The sequence below is a fragment of the Hordeum vulgare genome, chromosome 2H (assembly GCF_904849725.1).
Source record: "Hordeum vulgare subsp. vulgare chromosome 2H, MorexV3_pseudomolecules_assembly, whole genome shotgun sequence".
NCBI lineage: Eukaryota > Viridiplantae > Streptophyta > Magnoliopsida > Poales > Poaceae > Hordeum > Hordeum vulgare.
The window spans coordinates 577,123,960-577,130,168 of NC_058519.1; the positions used below are offsets into that span (position 1 = coordinate 577,123,960).

The window sequence follows — 6,209 nt, forward strand, 5'->3', positions numbered from 1 at the left end:
TTTGCGCCACGTGACAAGGATGACGCGGGACCGTGATCTATATGACCTCATTTTCTTATTTTTGACGATTACTGTGTGACTTTTCCCACCGCGCTTGACACCCAACGACTAGTAGTAGTAGTAGTAGTACTAGTAGTAGTAGTAGTAGTAGTAGGGGCAAGCATAAGGAACAAATAGATAGTTGCATGTCGGATGCGATCATAACAACACTAAAGCACCGGATCCCATCAGAACTCCGAAGTTAAGCGTGCTTGGGCGAGAGTAGTACTAGGATGGGTGACCTCCTGTGATGTCCTCGTGTTGCATTCCCCTTTTTAAATATATTTTTGCGCCATGTGACAAGGATGACGCGGGAGCGTGATCTATATGACCTCATTTTCTTATTTTTGACGATTAGTGTGTGACTTTTCCCACCGCGCTTGACACCCAACGACTAGTAGTAGTAGTAGTAGTAGGGGCAAGCATAAGGAACAAATAGATAGTTGCATGTCGGATGCGATCATACCAGCACTAGAGCACTTGATCCCATCAGAACTCCGAAGTTAAGCGTGCTTGGGCGAGAGTAGTACTAGGATGGGTGACCTCCTGGGAAGTCCTCGTGTTGCATTCCCCTTTTTAAATATATTTTTGCGCCACGTGACAAGGATGACGCGGGAGCGTGATCTATATGACCTCATTTTCTTACTTTTGACGATTACTGTGTGACTTTTCCCACCGCGCTTGACACCCAACGACTAGTAGTAGTAGTAGTAGCAGTAGTACTACTAGGGGCAAGCATAAGGAACAAATAGATAGTTGCATGTCGGATGCGATCATACCAGCACTAAAGCACCGGATCCCATCAGAACTTCGAAGTTAAGCGTGCTTGGGCGAGAGTAGTACTAGGATGGGTGACCTCCTGGGAAGTCCTCGTGTTGCATTCCCCTTTTTAAATATATTTTTGCGCCACGTGACAAGGATGATGCGGGAGCGTGATCTATATGACCTCATTTTCTTACTTTTGACGATTACTGTGTGACTTTTCCCACCGCGCTTGACACCCAACGACTAGTAGTACTAGTAGTAGTAGTAGTAGGGGCAAGCATAAGGAACAAATAGATAGTTGCATGTCGGATGCGATCATACCAACACTAAAGCACCGGATCCCATCAGAACTCCGAAGTTAAGCATGCTTGGGCGAGAGTAGTACTAGGATGGGTGACCTTTTGGGAAGTCCTCGTGTTGCATTCCCCTTTTTAAATATATTTTTGCGCCACGTGACAAGGATGACGCGGGAGCGTGATCTATATGACCTCATTTTCTTATTTTTGACGATTACTGTGTGACTTTTCCCACCGCGCTTGACACCCAACGACTAGTAGTAGTAGTAGTAGTAGTAGTAGTAGGGGCAAGCATAAGGAACAAATAGATAGTTGCATGTCGGATGCGATCATACTAGCACTAAAGCACCGGATCCCATCAGAACTCCGAAGTTAAGCGTGCTTGGGCGAGAGTAGTACTAGGATGGGTGACCTCCTGGGAAGTCCTCGTGTTGCATACCCTTTTTAAATATATTATTGCGCCACGTGACAAGGATGACGCGGGAGCGTGATCTATATGACCACATTTTCTTATTTTTGACGATTACTGTGTGACTTTTCCCACCGCGCTTCACACCCAACGACTAGTAGTAGTAGTAGTAGTAGTAGTAGTAGTAGTAGTAGTAGTAGTAGTAGTAGTAGTAGTAGTAGTAGTAGTAGGGGCAAGCATAAGGAACAAATAGATAGTTGCATGTCGGATGCGATCATACCAACACTAAAGCACCGGATCCCATCAGTACTCCGAAGTTAAGCGTGCTTGGGCGAGAGTAGTACTAGGATGGGTGACCTCCTGTGATGTCCTCGTGTTGCATTCCCGTTTTTAAATATATTTTTGCGCCACGTGACAAGGATGACGCGGGAGCGTGATCTATATGACCTCATTTTCTTATTTTTGACGATTAGTGTGTGACTTTTCCCACCGCGCTTGACACCCAACGACTACTACTAGTAGTAGTAGTAGTAGTAGGGGCAAGCATAAGGAACAAATAGATAGTTGCATGTCGGATGCGATCATACCAGCACTAGAGCACCGGATCCCATCAGAACTCCGAAGTTAAGCGTGCTTGGGCGAGAGTAGTACTAGGATGGGTGACCTCCTGGGAAGTCTTCGTGTTGCATTCCCCTTTTTAAATATATTTTTGCGCCACGTGACAAGGATGACGCGGGACCTATTGGCATAACAACCGGTACACCATAGGTTGACCCAACCCAGTATGACCTCATTTTCTTATTTTTGACGATTACTGTGTGACTTTTCCCACCGCGCTTGACACCCAACGACTACTACTAGTAGTAGTAGTAGTAGTAGTAGTAGTAGTAGGGGCAAGCATAAGGAACAAATAGATAGTTGCATGTCGGATGCGATCATACCAGCACTAAAGCACCGGATCCCATCAGAACTTCGAAGTTAAGCGTGCTTGGGCGAGAGTAGTACTAGGATGGGTGACCTCCTGGGAAGTCCTCGTGTTGCATTCCCCTTTTTAAATATATTTTTGCGCCACGTGACAAGGATGACGCGGGAGCGTGATCTATATGACCTCATTTTCTTACTTTTGACGATTATTGTGTGACTTTTCCCACCGCGCTTGACACCCAACGACTAGTAGTAGTAGTAGTAGTAGTAGTAGTAGTAGTAGTAGTAGTAGTAGTAGGGGCAAGCATAAGGAACAAATAGATAGTTGCATGTCGGATGCGATCATACCAACACTAAAGCACCGGATCCCATCGGAACTCCGAAGTTAAGCGTGCTAGGGCGAGAGTAGTACTAGGATGGGTGACCTTTTGGGAAGTCCTCGTGTTGCATTCCCCTTTTTAAATATATTTTTGCGCCACGTGACAAGGATGACGCGGGAGCGTGATCTATATGACCTCATTTTCTTATTTTTGACGATTACTGTGTGACTTTTCCCACCGCGCTTGACACCCAACGACTAGTAGTAGTAGTAGTAGTAGTAGGGGCAAGCATAAGGAACAAATAGATAGTTGCATGTCGGATGCGATCATACCAGCACTAAAGCACCGGATCCCATCAGAACTCCGAAGTTAAGCGTGCTTGGGCGAGAGTAGTACTAGGATGGTGACCTCCTGGGAAGTCCTCGTGTTGCATTCCCCTTTCTAAATATATTTTTGCGCCACGTGACAAGGATGACGCGGGACCGTGATCTATATGACCTCATTTTCTTATTTTTGACGATTACTGTGTGACTTTTCCCACCACGCTTGACACCCAACGACTAGGAGTAGTAGTAGTAGTAGTAGTAATAGTAGTAGTACTAGTAGTAGTAGTAGTAGTAGTAGTAGTAGTAGTAGTAGTAGTAGTACTAGTAGGGGCAAGCATAAGGAACAAATAGATAGTTGCATTTCGGATGCGATCATACCAGCACTAAAGCACCGGATCCCATCAGAACTCCGAAGTTAAGCGTGCTTGGGCGAGAGTAGTACTAGGATTGGTGACCTCCTAGGAAGTCCTCGTGTTGCATTCCCCTTTTTAAATATATTTTTGCGCCATGTGACAAGGATGACGCGGGACCGTGATCTATATGACCTCATTTTCTTATTTTTGACGATTACTGTGTGACTTTTCCCACCGCGCTTGACACCCAACGACTAGTAGTAGTAGTAGTAGTAGTAGTAGTAGTAGTAGTAGTAGTAGTAGTAGTAGTAGTAGTAGTAGTAGTACTAGTAGTAGTACTAGTAGTAGTAGTACTAGTAGTAGTACTAGTAGGGCCAAGCATAAGGAACAAATAGATAGTTGCATGTCGGATGCGATCATACCAGCACTAAAGCACCGGATCCCATCAGAACTTTGAAGTTAAGCGTGCTTGGGCGAGAGTAGTACTAGGATGGGTGACCTTCTGGGAAGTCCTCGTGTTGCATTCCCCTTTTTAAATATATTTTTGCGCCACGTGACAAGGATGACGCGGGAGCGTGATCTATATGACCTCATTTTCTTATTTTTGACGATTACTGTGTGAATTTTCCCACCGCGCTTGACACCGAACGACTAGTAGTAGTAGTAGTAGTAGTAGTAGTAGTAGTAGGGGCAAGCATAAGGAACAAATAGATAGTTGCATGTCGGATGCGATCATACCAACACTAAAGCACCGGATCCCATCAGAACTCCGAAGTTAAGCGTGCTTGGGCGAGAGTAGTACTAGGATGGGTGACCTCCTGTGATGTCCTCGTGTTGCATTCCCCTTTTTAAATATATTTTTGCGCCACGTGACAAGGATGACGCGGAAGCGTGATCTATATGACCTCATTATCTTATTTTTGACGATTAGTGTGTGACTTTTCCCACCGCGCTTGACACCCAACGACTAGTAGTAGTAGTAGTAGTAGGGGCAAGCATAAGGAACAAATAGATAGTTGCATGTCGGATGCGATCATACTAGCACTAGAGCACCGGATCCCATCAGAACTCCGAAGTTAAGCGTGCTTGGGCGAGAGTAGTACTAGGATGGGTGACCTCCTGGGAAGTCCTCGTGTTGCATTCCCTTTTTAAATATATTTTTGCGCCACGTGACAAGGATAACGCGGGAGCGTGATCTATATGACCACATTTTCTTATTTTTGACGATTACTGTGTGACTTTTCCCACCGCGCTTCACACCCAACGACTAGTAGTAGTAGTAGTAGTAGTAGTAGTAGTAGTAGTAGTAGTAGTAGTAGTAGTAGGGGCAAGCATAAGGAACAAATAGATAGTTGCATGTCGGATGCGATCATACCAACACTAAAGCACTGGATCCCATCAGAACTCAGAAGTTAAGCGTGCTTGGGCGAGAGTAGTACTAGGATGGGTGACCTCCTGTGATGTCCTCGTGTTGCATTCCCCTTTTTAAATATATTTTTGCGCCACGTGACAAGGATGACGCGGGAGCGTGATCTATATGACCTCATTTTCTTATTTTTGACGATTAGTGTGTGACTTTTCCCACCGCGCTTGACACCCAACGACTACTAGTAGTAGTAGTAGTAGTAGGGGCAAGCATAAGGAACAAATAGATAGTTGCATGTCGGATGCGATCATACCAGCACTAGAGCACCGGATCCCATCAGAACTCCGAAGTTAAGCGTGCTTGGGCGAGAGTAGTACTAGGATGGGTGACCTCCTGGGAAGTCCTTGTGTTGCATTCCCCTTTTTAAATATATTTTTGCGCCACGTGACAAGGATGACGCGGGACCTATTGGCATAACAACCGGTACACCATAGGTTGACCCAACCCAGTATGACCTCATTTTCTTATTTTTGACGATTACTGTGTGACTTTTCCCACCGCGCTTGACACCCAACGACTACTACTACTACTACTAGTAGTAGTAGTAGTAGTAGTAGTAGTACTAGTACTAGTAGGGGAAAGCATAAGGAACAAATAGATTGTTTCATGTCGGATGCGATCATACCAGCACTAAAGCACCGGATCCCATCAGAACTTTGAAGTTAAGCGTGCTTGGGCGAGAGTAGTACTAGGATGGGTGACCTCCTGGGAAGTCCACGTGTTGCATTCCCCTTTTTAAATATATTTTTGCGCCACGTGACAAGGATGACGCGGGAGCGTGATCTATATGACCTCATTTTCTTACTTTTGACGATTACTGTGTGACTTTTCCCACCGCGCTTGACACCCAACGACTAGTAGTAGTAGTAGTAGTAGTAGTAGTAGTAGTAGTAGTAGTAGGGGCAAGCATAAGGAACAAATAGATAGTTGCATGTCGGATGCGATCATACCAACACTAAAGCACCGGATCCCATCAGAACTCCGAAGTTAAGCGTGCTTGGGCGAGAGTAGTACTAGGATGGGTGACCTTTTGGGAAGTCCTCGTGTTGCATTCCCCTTTTTAAATATATTTTTGCGCCACGTGACAAGGATGACGCGGGAGCGTGATCTATATGACCTCATTTTCTTATTTTTGACGATTACTGTGTGACTTTTCCCACCGCGCTTGACACCCAACGACTAGTAGTAGTAGTAGTAGTAGGGGCAAGCATAAGGAACAAATAGATAGTTGCATGTCGGATGCGATCATACCAGCACTAAAGCACCGGATCCCATCAGAACTCCGAAGTTAAGCGTGCTTGGGCGAGAGTAGTACTAGGATGGGTGACCTCCTGGGAAGTCCTCGTGTTGC

General features: G+C 45.4%; 19 non-coding genes across 19 annotated transcripts in view; all 19 read left to right on the forward strand.

The window, feature by feature from the left end:
- Nucleotides 1–190: 190 nt before the first annotated feature.
- Nucleotides 191–309, forward strand: LOC123433245. Its single transcript, XR_006624780.1, has one exon. It is a non-coding gene; the product is annotated as a 5S ribosomal RNA (ribosomal RNA).
- Nucleotides 310–491: 182 nt separating this feature from the next.
- On the forward strand, nt 492–610 carry LOC123432108. The gene has a single exon (XR_006623706.1). It is a non-coding gene; the product is annotated as a 5S ribosomal RNA (ribosomal RNA).
- A 194-nt stretch (nt 611–804) lies between these two features.
- Nucleotides 805–923, forward strand: LOC123436565. Its single transcript, XR_006627783.1, has one exon. It is a non-coding gene; the product is annotated as a 5S ribosomal RNA (ribosomal RNA).
- Nucleotides 924–1,111: 188 nt separating this feature from the next.
- LOC123432365 lies at nt 1,112–1,230 on the forward strand. The gene has a single exon (XR_006623951.1). It is a non-coding gene; the product is annotated as a 5S ribosomal RNA (ribosomal RNA).
- A 191-nt stretch (nt 1,231–1,421) lies between these two features.
- LOC123437389 lies at nt 1,422–1,540 on the forward strand. The gene has a single exon (XR_006628572.1). It is a non-coding gene; the product is annotated as a 5S ribosomal RNA (ribosomal RNA).
- A 235-nt stretch (nt 1,541–1,775) lies between these two features.
- Nucleotides 1,776–1,894, forward strand: LOC123433154. Its single transcript, XR_006624700.1, has one exon. It is a non-coding gene; the product is annotated as a 5S ribosomal RNA (ribosomal RNA).
- A 188-nt stretch (nt 1,895–2,082) lies between these two features.
- LOC123437672 lies at nt 2,083–2,201 on the forward strand. Its single transcript, XR_006628847.1, has one exon. It is a non-coding gene; the product is annotated as a 5S ribosomal RNA (ribosomal RNA).
- A 235-nt stretch (nt 2,202–2,436) lies between these two features.
- LOC123436566 lies at nt 2,437–2,555 on the forward strand. The gene has a single exon (XR_006627784.1). It is a non-coding gene; the product is annotated as a 5S ribosomal RNA (ribosomal RNA).
- A 212-nt stretch (nt 2,556–2,767) lies between these two features.
- Nucleotides 2,768–2,886, forward strand: LOC123431978. The gene has a single exon (XR_006623581.1). It is a non-coding gene; the product is annotated as a 5S ribosomal RNA (ribosomal RNA).
- Nucleotides 2,887–3,071: 185 nt separating this feature from the next.
- LOC123438628 lies at nt 3,072–3,189 on the forward strand. Its single transcript, XR_006629761.1, has one exon. It is a non-coding gene; the product is annotated as a 5S ribosomal RNA (ribosomal RNA).
- Nucleotides 3,190–3,443: 254 nt separating this feature from the next.
- LOC123431854 lies at nt 3,444–3,562 on the forward strand. Its single transcript, XR_006623447.1, has one exon. It is a non-coding gene; the product is annotated as a 5S ribosomal RNA (ribosomal RNA).
- Nucleotides 3,563–3,840: 278 nt separating this feature from the next.
- LOC123438787 lies at nt 3,841–3,959 on the forward strand. Its single transcript, XR_006629909.1, has one exon. It is a non-coding gene; the product is annotated as a 5S ribosomal RNA (ribosomal RNA).
- Nucleotides 3,960–4,156: 197 nt separating this feature from the next.
- On the forward strand, nt 4,157–4,275 carry LOC123432776. Its single transcript, XR_006624345.1, has one exon. It is a non-coding gene; the product is annotated as a 5S ribosomal RNA (ribosomal RNA).
- Nucleotides 4,276–4,457: 182 nt separating this feature from the next.
- Nucleotides 4,458–4,576, forward strand: LOC123437444. The gene has a single exon (XR_006628623.1). It is a non-coding gene; the product is annotated as a 5S ribosomal RNA (ribosomal RNA).
- Nucleotides 4,577–4,793: 217 nt separating this feature from the next.
- Nucleotides 4,794–4,912, forward strand: LOC123433317. The gene has a single exon (XR_006624845.1). It is a non-coding gene; the product is annotated as a 5S ribosomal RNA (ribosomal RNA).
- Nucleotides 4,913–5,097: 185 nt separating this feature from the next.
- LOC123436995 lies at nt 5,098–5,216 on the forward strand. Its single transcript, XR_006628200.1, has one exon. It is a non-coding gene; the product is annotated as a 5S ribosomal RNA (ribosomal RNA).
- Nucleotides 5,217–5,469: 253 nt separating this feature from the next.
- On the forward strand, nt 5,470–5,588 carry LOC123438121. Its single transcript, XR_006629281.1, has one exon. It is a non-coding gene; the product is annotated as a 5S ribosomal RNA (ribosomal RNA).
- Nucleotides 5,589–5,794: 206 nt separating this feature from the next.
- Nucleotides 5,795–5,913, forward strand: LOC123438556. Its single transcript, XR_006629691.1, has one exon. It is a non-coding gene; the product is annotated as a 5S ribosomal RNA (ribosomal RNA).
- Nucleotides 5,914–6,095: 182 nt separating this feature from the next.
- LOC123434397 overlaps nt 6,096–6,209 on the forward strand; it is a 119-nt gene continuing 5 nt past the window's right edge. Inside the window, exon 1 of the ribosomal RNA XR_006625680.1 lies at nt 6,096–6,209. This exon is cut by the window's right edge and continues 5 nt beyond it. This is a non-coding gene — a ribosomal RNA (5S ribosomal RNA).